Here is a 12,172-nt window from a genome sequence, read left to right as displayed (position 1 = left end):
TTCACGTTTGATTTAGACATAATGTTAATATTAGGCTTATTATCATTGGTGTCAACTACTTCAACTATCACTTTGCATGAATCTGTAAGTCCTCCGTCATCACTTGCCCGCAGGCTGATCTGAAAACGTCGTGTCTTCTCGTAATCAATATTTCCTATCAATCTAATCTCGCCGTTGTCCTCGTTAACGTCAAACATTTCTCTGACATCATCTAAAGTGTTTCAACTGAATAGGTTACTTTGGCTGTTTGACCATGATCGGCATCTGATGCGCTCACTGAAGTTACAAGTGTTCCTTTTGGGAGTGTCTAGTAACGGTAGCTTTATATATATGCTGCGTAAAAACGGGTGGATTGTCATTGGCTGCTAGTACAGTGATGAGTATCTGCATTGTTCCTGATAGCGGAGGCTCTCCTCCATCTACTGCTGTTAATATCAAGAGATATTTGTTCCACTTTTTCACGATCTAGAGGTTTCTTTAAAACCATCTCTACGTTTTTATTGCCATCGGCTTGATTATGCAATTTCAAGAGCAAAATTATCGGTTGGTTTCAACGTATATCTTTGTAGGCCATTGATACCGACGTCCTGATCCATTGCTCCGTCTAATATAAATTTTGCTCGCTGACTGCAGATCGCTTATTTTAAATTGTACGTGCACTCTTTTCGAATGATGGATTATTATCGTTAACATCCGTTATCTCAACAGTTATGGTGTAAAATTCCATCGTTTCTCCAGAATAATCTGAAAAATGTAGTGCGCAAGGCGTCGTCTGTCCGCAGAGAGCTTCACGGTCTATTCTGTCTTTGATGAGGAGAACTCCCCGTTCTTTATTCAGCTCGATGTACTCTGCGCTGTCTCCAGTATATAAATACGAGCTTTCCCTGATTTCAGTCTATTGATATCTAAACCTAAATCCTGCGCTATGTTACCGACTAAAGAGCCTTTCGCCATTTCCTCGGGAATGGAGTAACTGAACCTGCCCGTGCACTGAACTGAGAGAGAGGACCGAGATAAACAACAGTACTTGCCGTGTCATTGTTCTGTCAGACATTTTCCCTTCAACATGAAGCAACAAGCACCATATTAATCCGTTATGAGAATAGTATATTTCCTTCAGATGTAAACAGAGAAAATAACAAAATGTCTACCAATAATCCGTATCTCCAGAACAAAAGATCTCAGTGCGGTGTCTCCGGTGCTTAGTGTTCTCTGTAACCCGGACTGTGCGCTCTGCATGCGGCTCTTCTCTCTCTAATATATCGAGATGATGGGGGAGGTACTGCTGCAAATCTGCTCTAAAACTGCAACACACTGACCAACAGCGTCCCTCTGAGTTAAATTCACTGAACTACAGAATACGAAAAATATTACAAGAATTTGGGCTGGTTAGAATCTGCATGGGATCCAATGCAGCACTATCATTCTATATCAACACATATAGGCCTAAGTATTAATGACCATGTAAACCAACACGACAGTAAGATTGGATGAATTGAAACTATGCTAATATAGGAAACTACAAGACACGCCATTGAAATACAGCCTCTTCCGCTGTCCATGACCATGGTGCTGAAATGGTCACATATTAGCGGAATGAAGAGCATGTCTGACCATGTAAATCTTGCAGGTACGTATTGGATTTAAACAGGTAAAATCACGCGATGGATAAACAACAGAAAATCGTATTTTTAGGGAAAAGATAATGATTAAAATATAACAGACCTCTAGTGGGGAGTCTGGTTCATCCAGGATGTTCTGTTCACTCTGCATCCGCTGCATCGTCCTGTAGAACTGGGGTCCATTATCAGAACGTTCTGACTACAGGGTCTGACGAACTTACAGTCACTCTTTCTGGAGTCAGTCGTCCTGCACACCTCGTAATTGTACACGTGCTGTAGAGTTCCTGTCCCCAAAGTGTCTGCGTAGCGCGGTGGATAATACGGAATAACAGGGAGATTGGAATGATAGAGGACGCGAGACTGTCTCCATCTGTATATTTTCACTGATATAATAACCACTAAGCATGTGATGAACAGAAATGAGACTACAGCCAAAGCCAAGACTAAGTAAAAAGTCAGGTTGTCATTGTAGCTCCTTGTCGTGCGTAAAGTCAGTGAACTCTGAGAGCACTTCGGGAAGCTGTCCGCCACGCCACGTTAACATTGACTGTAGCTGAACGAGAGGGCTGCCCGTTGTCCTCCACTACAACAGTGAGCCTTTGTTTCACAACATCTTTATCATGACTTGACGAATAGTTCTTATTTCTCCATTCTGTAAACCCACTTCAAACAGCGCCCTGTCTGTCGCTTTCTGCAGTTTATACGAGAGCCAGGATTCTGTCCAGAGTCCACATCAACAGCCACCACTTTAGTGACAAGATAGCCCACATCTGCTGAACGAGGCACCATTTCAGCCACCAGAGAGCTGCTAGTCTGGACTGGGTACAGAACCTGAGGCGTGTTGTCATTCTGGTCCTGGATCATTATTTTCACAGTCACATTGCTACTGAGAGGAGGAGAGCCTCCATCCTGCGCTTTTACGCGAACTGGAAATCCTTGATCTGCTCGTAGTCAAAAGAGCGCACTGAATGGACGACTCCACTATCAGCACTAACGGACACATATGATGAGACGGGCACTCCGTTAACCGAGGAGTCCTCCAGTATGTAAGAAACACGGGCATTCTGGTTCCAGTCAGCGTCTCTGGCTTTCACTGTGAATATAGAGAGGCCCGGGTGTGTTGTTTTCTATAATGTAGGCCTCATATGAGCTCCTCTCAAGACAGGCGCGTTGTTCATTCACATCTGATATCTGTAAGGTGAGAGTGACGCTGCTGGAGAGAGAGGCACTCCCTCATCAGAGCACGTCAACTGATGTTATATTCAGGGGCTCTCTCTCGGTCCAAGTCACTGTCTGTTACTACAGTAAAGAAATTATTCGACGAGGATTTCATGCAAATGGAATTGTTTCATTGATGGAACATTGGACTTTCCCATTTTCACCAGAGTCTGGGTCTTGCACATTGATCATCGTTAAGACTGTATCGATTGAGCATCTTCGGAATCACGTTTGATTTAGACATAATGTTAAATATTTAGGCTTATTATCATTGGTGTCAACTACTTCAACTATCACTTTGCATGAATCTGTAAGTCCTCCGTCATCACTTGCCCTTAAATTGATCTGAAAATTCCGTGTCTTTTCATAATCAATATTTCCAATCAATCTAATCTCGCCGTTGTCCTCGTTTACTTCTATAATTCCACGAACATAATCTAACGTGTTTGTAATTGAATACGTAATTTTACCGTTTGAGCCGTGATCTGCATCTGATGCGCTGACTGAAGTTATAACTGTACCTTTTGGGGCATTCTCAGTTACAGTTGCTTTGTAAAACTCCTGAGTAAAAAATAGGCGCATTATCATTGACGTCTAGGATGGTGATGAGTATTTTTCATTGTCCCTGACATATGCGGCTCGCCACCATCCCACAGCTGTCAACACTAAGTAACATCCTCATGCTTCTCTCGATCTAGAGGTTTCTGTAAAACCATCTCAACCTTCTTATTCCCATCTGCTTGATTAACCAATTTCAGAGCGAAATTATCAGTTGGTTTCAACGTATAGCTTTGGAGGCCATTGATACCGGACGTCAAGATCCATTGCTCTCTCTAACACGAATTTTGCTCCATTGACTGCAGACTCACTGATTTTGAATTTGATTTCGTTTTTTTCAAAGGTTGGAGGGTTATCATTAATATCTGTAATTTCAACCGTAATACTATAAATTCCATCGGTTCTCCAGAATTATCTGAAAATGTAAAGCGCAAGGCGTTGTCTGTTCACAGAGAGCTTCACGGTCTATTCTCTCTTGATGAGGAGAACTCCCCGTTCTTTGTTCAGCTCGATGTATCTGCGCTGTCTCCAGTATAAAATACGAGCTTTACCTGATTTCAGTCTTTTGATATCTAAACCTAAATCCTGCGCTATGTTACCGACTAAAGAGCCTTTCGCCATTTCCTCGGGAATGGAGTAACTGACTGCCCGTGCACTGAACTGAGAGAGAGGACCGAGATAAACAACAGTACTTGCCGTGTCATTGTTCTGTCCGACATTTTCCCTTCAACATGAACAAGGACATTATAATCCGTAAAGAAGTCTGTGATATTCTATTCCTTTGAAGTTAAAAATAAAGTAAAAATTACTCAACATCCGTAGGTCTGTCTTCGTACAAAATAACATCAGCTCCGTGTTCTCCGTGCTTAGTGTTCTCTGTAACCCGGACAATGCGCTCTGCATGCGGCTCTTTCTCTCTCTAATATATCGACATGATGGGGGAGGTACTGCTGCAAATCTGCTCTAAAACTGCAACACACTGACCAACAGCGTCCCTCAGAGTTCAATCTACTGAACAACAGATACACTTTAAAGAAGCAAACACCTTCCGAACATATCTGGGAAGGTGTGAATACTCATGGAATAAAGCACAGTGCTGTAACGCTTTACCCACTCATGTAATATATCAAACACATCAGGGGCAATGTATTGAGGAGAATTGTAAATCAATGATGCCAGAAATATGTGGACAAAAATGTCATAGAACAAAATACACCTTGCATGAAGCTGTAGCTACATCTTGACAGAAAGCGAGTTTCAGTAGTCTAAAACCAGCAGTATGGTATAATGTGCATTGTGTACTGCAAGTAAAATAAACGTATCAATCAAATTCATGTTGCATAAACCGTTGCCTCACTTTGACAAGCGTTAGCAATATCCAGTACGATTTAATCTCTACTATTAAATAGGGTCCATTGAAATACAGCCTCTTTGCAAAGCAGCGCTTTCCATGACCATGGTGCTGAAATGGCAGTTTCAGTGGAATGAGGAGTATTTCTCATGATGAAATGTTCCCCGGAATACAAACTCCATTTAAAACACTTTGATAGTTTAAGGGAAAAGATAATGACTCAAATAAAACAGACCTCTACTGGGGAGTCTGGTTCATCCAGGATGTTCTGTTCACTCTGCATCCGCTGCATCGTCCCTGTAGAACTGGGGTCCATTATCAGTACGTTCTGACTACAGGGTCTGACGAACTTACAGTCACTCTTTCTGGAGTCAGTCGTCCTGCACACCTCGTAATTGTACACGTGCTGTAGAGTTCCTGTCCCCAAAGTGTCTGCGTAACGCGGTGGATAATACGGAATAACAGGAGATTGGAATGATAGAGGACGCGAGACTGTCTCCATCTGTATATTTTCACTGATATAATAACCACTAAGCATGTGATGAACAGAAATGAGACTACAGCCAAGCCAAGACTAAGTAAAAAGTCAGGTTGTCATTGTACTCCTTGTCGTGCGTAAAGTCAGTGAACTCCGAGAACACTTCAGGGAAGCTGTCCGCCACCGCCACTTAACATTGACTGTAGCTGAACGAGGGGCTGCCCGTTGTCCTCCACTACAACAGTGAGCCTTTGTTTCACAGCATCTTTATCATTGACTTGGCGAATAGTTCTTTATTTCTCCATTCTGTAAACCCACTTCAAACAGCGCCCTGTCTGTCGCTTTCTGCAGTTTATACGAGAGCCAGGCATTCTGTCCAGAGTCCACATCAACAGCCACCACTTTAGTGACAAGATAGCCCACATCTGCTGAACGAGGCACCATTTCAGCCACCAGAGAGCTGCTAGTCTGGACTGGGTACAAACCTGAGGCGCGTTGTCATTCTGGTCCTGGATCATTATTTTCACAGTCACATTGCTACGAGAGAGGAGAGCCTCCATCCTGCGCTTTTACGCGGAACTGGAAATCCTTGATCTGCTCGTAGTCAAAAGAGCGCACTGAATGGACGACTCCACTATCAGCATAACGGACACAATGAGGAGACGGGCACTCCGTTAACCGAGGAGTCCTCCAAAATGTAAGAAACACGGGCATTCTGGTTCCAGTCAGCGTCTCTGGCTTTCACTGTGAATATAGAGAGGCCCGGTGTGTTGTTTTCTAAAATGTAGGCCTCATATGAGCTCCTCTCAAAGACAGGCGCGTTGTCATTCACATCTGATATCTGTAAGGTGAGAGTGACGCTGCTGGAGAGCGAGGGCACTCCCTCATCAGAGCACGTCACACTGATGTTATATTCAGGGGCTCTCTCTCGGTCCAAGTCACTGTCTGTTACTAAAGTAAAGAAATTATTTGCGTTGATTTGATTGTAAATGGAATATTGTCGTTTATCGAACACTGGACTTTACCATTTTCACCTGAGTCTGGATCTTGTACATTAATCATAGTTACTACAGTACCGGGTTTAGAATCTTTCTGTTATGACGTTAGTCTTGGACATAATATTAATAGCTGGTTTGTATCATTTATATCAATGACGTCAAGAATTATTTTACATGAATCAGTCGCCCTCCGTCATCACTGGCTTGTATATGTATCTGATAATGGTGAGCTTTTTCATAGTCTATTTCCCCAGTTAATATAACTTCACCATCAACATAATTAATTTCAAACATTTCAGGAAAATCGTCCTGTGTATTTGTTACTGAGTATGTATATTTTGCCATTAGTGCCCTGATCAGCATCGTGTGCACTGACCTTAGTAACAACTGTACCTTTCTGTGCATTCTCAGTAATTGTAGCTCTGTAAATCGGCTGCGTAAAAATTGGGGCATTGTCATTGGCGCTCTAACACGGGTGACGTGTATCTGTGCAGTACCAGATATCTGAGGCTCTCCTCCATCCATTGCTGTTAACACTATTAATATTTGCTCTTGTTTTTCTCGATCTAGAGACTTCTGTAAAATCATTTCGACATTTTTACCACCCCCTGGCTGATTTTGCAGTTTTAGTGCAAAATTACCATTTGAACTGAGAGAATAGCTTTGGAGGCCATTAATACAACGTCTGGATCTTATAGCTCTCTCCAAAAATGAATTTAGCTCCCGTCAGAGCTAACTCGCTAATTCTTAAACCTGATATCACTTTTCTTTGAAAACCGGTGGGTTGTCATTGACATCAGTTACCTCAACAGTAATGGAATAAAATTCCATCGGGTTCTCTAGAATAATCTGAAATGTAGTGCGCAAGGCGTCGTCTGTCCGCAGAGAGCTTCACGGTCTATTCTCTCTTTGATGAGGAGAACTCCCCGTTCTTTGTTCAGCTCGATGTTACTCTGCGCTGTCTCCAGTATAAATACGAGCGTTACCTGATTTCAGTCTTTTGATATCTAAAAACCCAAATCCTGCGCTATGTTACCGACTAAAGAGCCTTTCGCCATTTCCTCGGGAATGGAGTAACTGACCTGCCCYTGCACTGAACTGAGAGAGAGAACCGAGATAAACAACAGTATTTGCCGTGTCATTGTTCTGTCCGACATTTTCCCTTCAACATGAAACAACAACCGCCTTATAATCCGATAAGAGAACAGTATAATTCCTTCAGATGTATGTCCAACAATAAATAKAAAAAATAGCAATAATCCGTATCTCTGGAACAAAAGAATCCCAGCTCCGTGTCTCCGTGCTTAGTGTTCTCTGTAACCCGGAATGTGCGCTCTGCATGCGGCTCTTTCTCTCTCTAATATATCGAGATGATGGGGGAGGTACTGCTGCAAATCRGCTCTAAAACTGCAACACACTGACCAACAGCGTCCCTCTGAGTTCAATCTACTGAACAACAGATACTTCAAAAATAAACACATTCCAACATATTTGGGAAGGTGTGAATCTCCATGGAATAAAGCATAGCACTATCAAGCTTCACCCAACCCAGTAATGTAGGCAATTGAATCACATATGACCTTTCTATACATCTGCCCTGGCCGACTCAGTAAGTAGAGCTCTTGGGGGGGTTAAAGAAAAAACAAAAACACAAAGATATTGATTATGCCACGTATTCCAAACTGTATCAGATATGCGTGTGTCCTGTTTTTGACTATTCAGCAGGAATGTAGGGTGCTAAGAGGTATCTCAAAAACGAACATGTCCATAACAGTGCGTTATTTTGTAGGTACCCACAATGTTTGCATCTATACTGGCAATAACTGGGGACATGCGCTGGGAACCCMATGAGATGAGATGGAAGGCGTGTATGGTGAGACTTTGGAATAGACCGTTGGATATACCAATTGCCAGAATAGTCAGCAAAGTTTTTCCAATGGGATCTTTCCAAAAGGGGAGCATGGGCAACTGAAATGTCTGACATTTTCCAACAGTCTGACTGTGAACAGTTGTACGAAAASCGAATTAAGTGAGACATAGACGCTGTTAAAAAAAACTGATTACGCAATATGAAAAGAAATGAAAACCTTTTGTTTGATTAAGGGTGAATTCGTGTGTGAGAGATATATTATGAACAACCTACATATAAGCAAGAGATCGCTATGTGCCCATGTAAGATCAGGGATATTGCCCCTGCGTAGTGAAACAGGTAAGATCAGGGATATTGCCCCTGCGTAGTGAAACAGGTAAGATCAGGGATATTGCCCCTGCGTAGTGAAACAGGTAAGATCAGGGACATTGCCCCTGCGTAGTGAAACAGGTAAGATCAGGGATATTGCCCCTGCGTAGTGAAACAGGTAGGCCCGGTGTGTTGTTTTCTAAAATGTAGGCCTCATATGAGCTCCTCTCAAAGACAGGCGCGTTGTCATTCACATCTGATATCTGTAAGGTGAGAGTGACGCTGCTGGGAGAGCGAGGGCACTCCCTCATCAGAGCACGTCACACTGATGTTATATTCAGGGGCTCTCTCTCGGTCCAAGTCACTGTCTGTACTAAAAGTAAAGAAATTATTTGTCGTTGATTGATTGTAAATGGAATATTGTCGTTTATCGAACACTGGACTTTACCATTTTCACCTGAGTCTGGATCTTGTACATTAATCATAGTTACTAGTACCGGGTTTAGAATTCTTCTGTTATGACGTTAGTCTTGGACATAATATTAATAGCTGGTTTGTTATCATTTATATCAATGACGTCAAAGAATTATTTTACATGAATCAGTCAGCCCTCCGTCATCACTGGCTTGTATATGTATCTGATAATGGTGAGCTTTTTCATAGTCTATTTCCCCAGTTATATTAACTTCACCATCAACATAATTAATTTCAAACATTTCAGGAAACGTCCTGTGTATTTGTTACTGAGTATGTTATTTTGCCATTAGTGCCCTGATCAGCATCGTGTGCACTGACCTTAGTAACAACTGTACCTTTTCTGTGCATTCTCAGTAATTGTAGCTCTGTAAATCGGCTGCGTAAAAATGGGGCATTGTCATTGGCGTCTACAACGGTGACGTGTATCTGTGCAGTACCAGATATCTGAGGCTCTCCTCCATCCATTGCTGTTAACACTATTAATATTTGCTCTTGTTTTTCTCGATCTGAGATTTCTGTAAAATCATTTCGACATTTTTACCACCACCTGGCTGATTTGCAGTTTTAGTGCAAAATTACCATTTGAACTGAGAGAATAGCTTTGGAGGCCATTAATACCAACGTCTGGATCTATAGCTCTCTCCAAAATGAATTTAGCTCCCGTCAGAGCTAACTCGCTAATTCTAAACCTGATATCACTTTTTCTTGAAAACCGGTGGGTTGTCATTGACATCAGTTACCTCAACAGTAATGGAATAAAATTCCATCGGGTTCTCTAGAATAATCTGAAAATGTAGTGCGCAAGGCGTCGTCTGTCCGCAGAGAGCTTCACGGTCTATTCTCTCTTTGATGAGGAGAACTCCCCGTTCTTTGTTCAGCTCGATGTACTCTGCGCTGTCTCCAGTATAAATACGAGCGTTACCTGATTTCAGTCTTTTGATATCTAAACCAAATCCTGCGCTATGTTACCGACTAAAGAGCCTTTCGCCTTTCCTCGGGAATGGGATAACTGACCTGCCCGTGCACTGAACTGAGAGAGAGAACCGAGATAAACAACAGTATTTGCCGTGTCATTGTTCTGTCCGACATTTTCCCTTCAACATGAAACAACAACCGCCTTATAATCCGATAAGAGAACAGATATATCCTTCAATGTATGTCCAACAATAAATAAAAAAAATAGCAATAATCCGTATCTCTGGAACAAAAGAATCCCAGCTCGTGTCTCCGTGCTTAGTGTTCTCTGTAAACCGGAATGTGCGCTCTGCATGCGGCCTTTCTCTCTCTCTAATATATCGAGATGATGGGGAGGTACTGCTGCAAATCCGCTCTAAAACTGCAACACACTGACCAACAGCGTCCCTCTTGAGTTCAATCTACTGAACAACAGATACTTCAAAATAAACACATTCCAACATATTTGGGAAGGTGTGAATCTCCATGGAAAAAGCATAGCACTATCAAGCTTCACCCAACCCAGTAATGTAGGCAATTGAATCACATATGACCTTCTATACATCTGCCCTGGCCGACTCAGTAAGTAGAGCTCTTGGGGGGGTTAAAGAAAAAACTAAAACACAAAGTATTGATTATGCCACGTATTCCAAACTGTATCAGAATAGCGTGTGTCCTGTTTTTGACTATTCAGCAGGAATGTAGGGTGCTAAGAGGTATCTCAAAAACGAACATGTCCATAACAGTGCGTTATATTTGTAGGTACCCACAATGTTTGCATCTATACTGGCAATAACTGGGGACATGCGCTGGGAACCCGATGAGATGAGATGGAAGGCGTGTATGGTGAGACTTTGGAATAGACCGTTGGATATACCAATTGCCAGAATAGTCAGCAAAGTTTTTCCAATGGGATCTCTCAAAAAGGGGAGCATGGGCAACTGAAATGTCTGACATTTTCCAACAGTCTGACTGTGAACAGTTGTACGAAAAGCGAATTAAGTGAGACATAGACGCTGTTAAAAAAAACTGATTACGCAATATGAAAAGAAATGAAAACTTTTGTTTGATTAAGGGTGAATTCGTGTGTGAGAGATATATTATGAACAACCTACATATAAGCAAGAGATCGCTATGTGCCCATGTAAGATCAGGGATATTGCCCCTGCGTAGTGAAACAGGTAAGATCAGGGATATTGCCCCTGCGTAGTGAAACAGGTAAGATCAGGGATATTGCCCCTGCGTAGTGAAACAGGTAAGATCAGGACATTGCCCCTGCGTAGTGAAACAGGTAAGATCAGGGATATTGCCCCTGCGTAGTGAAACAGGTCAGATCAGGGATATTGCCCCTTTGTAGTGAAACAGGTAAGATCAGGGACATTGCCCCTGCGTAGTGAAACAGGTAAGATCAGGGACATTGCCCCTGCGTAGTGAAACAGGTCAGATCAGGGATATTGCCCCTGCGTAGTGAAACAGTCAGATCAGGGATATTGCCCCTGCGTAGTGAAACAGGTCAGATCAGGGATATTGCCCCTGCTATTGAAACAGGTAAGATCAGGGATATTGCCCCTGCGTAGTGAAACAGGTAAGATCAGGGATATTGCCCCTGCGTAGTGAAACAGGTAAGATCAGGGATATTGCCTCTGCGTAGTGAAACAGGTAAGATCAGGGATATTGCCCCTGCGTAGTGAAACAGGTAAGATCAGGGATATTGCCCCTACGTAGTGAAACAGGTCAGATCAGGGACATTGCCCCTACGTAGTGAAACAGGTAAATCAGGGATATTGCCTCTGCGTAGTGAAACAGGTAAGATCAGGGATATTTCCCCTACGTAGTGAAACAGGTAAGATCAGGGATATTGCCCCTACGTAGTGAAACAGGTAAGATCAGGGACATTGCCCCTACGTAGTGAAACAGGTAAGATCAGGGATATTGCCCCTGCGTAGTGAAACAGGTCAGATCAGGGATATTGCCCCTACGTAGTGAAACAGGTAAGAATCAGGGATATTGCCCCTGCGTAGTGAAACAGGTCAGATCAGGGATATTGCCCCTACGTAGTGAAACAGGTAAGATCAGGGATATTGCCCCTACGTAGTGAAACAGGTAAGATCAGGGATATTGCCCCTACGTAGTGAAACAGGTAAGATCAGGGATATTGCCCCTGCGTAGTGAAACAGGTCAGATCAGGGATATTGCCCCTACGTAGTGAAACAGGTAAGATCAGGGATATTGCCCCTACGTAGTGAAACAGGTAAGATCAAGGTATTTGCCCCGCGTAGTGAAACAGGTAAGATCAGGGATATTGCCCCTACGTAGTGAAACAGGTCAGATCGGGAT

The 12,172-nt window shown here is 42.8% G+C and overlaps 3 pseudogenes; all 3 read right to left on the bottom strand.

The window, feature by feature from the left end:
- Nucleotides 1–354: 354 nt before the first annotated feature.
- On the bottom strand, nt 355–1,035 carry LOC112070478 (protocadherin gamma-B4-like; annotated as a pseudogene).
- Nucleotides 1,036–1,503: 468 nt separating this feature from the next.
- On the bottom strand, nt 1,504–3,084 carry LOC112070477 (protocadherin gamma-A6-like; annotated as a pseudogene).
- Nucleotides 3,085–4,985: 1,901 nt separating this feature from the next.
- LOC139024311 (protocadherin gamma-A8-like) lies at nt 4,986–5,941 on the bottom strand (annotated as a pseudogene).
- Between the last annotated feature and the right edge of the window lie 6,231 nt (nt 5,942–12,172).

The sequence above is a fragment of the Salvelinus sp. IW2-2015 genome, unplaced genomic scaffold, assembly GCF_002910315.2.
Source record: "Salvelinus sp. IW2-2015 unplaced genomic scaffold, ASM291031v2 Un_scaffold1337, whole genome shotgun sequence".
NCBI classification, from domain to species: domain Eukaryota; kingdom Metazoa; phylum Chordata; class Actinopteri; order Salmoniformes; family Salmonidae; genus Salvelinus; species Salvelinus sp. IW2-2015.
This window is presented reverse-complemented; position numbering and strand designations above follow the sequence as displayed.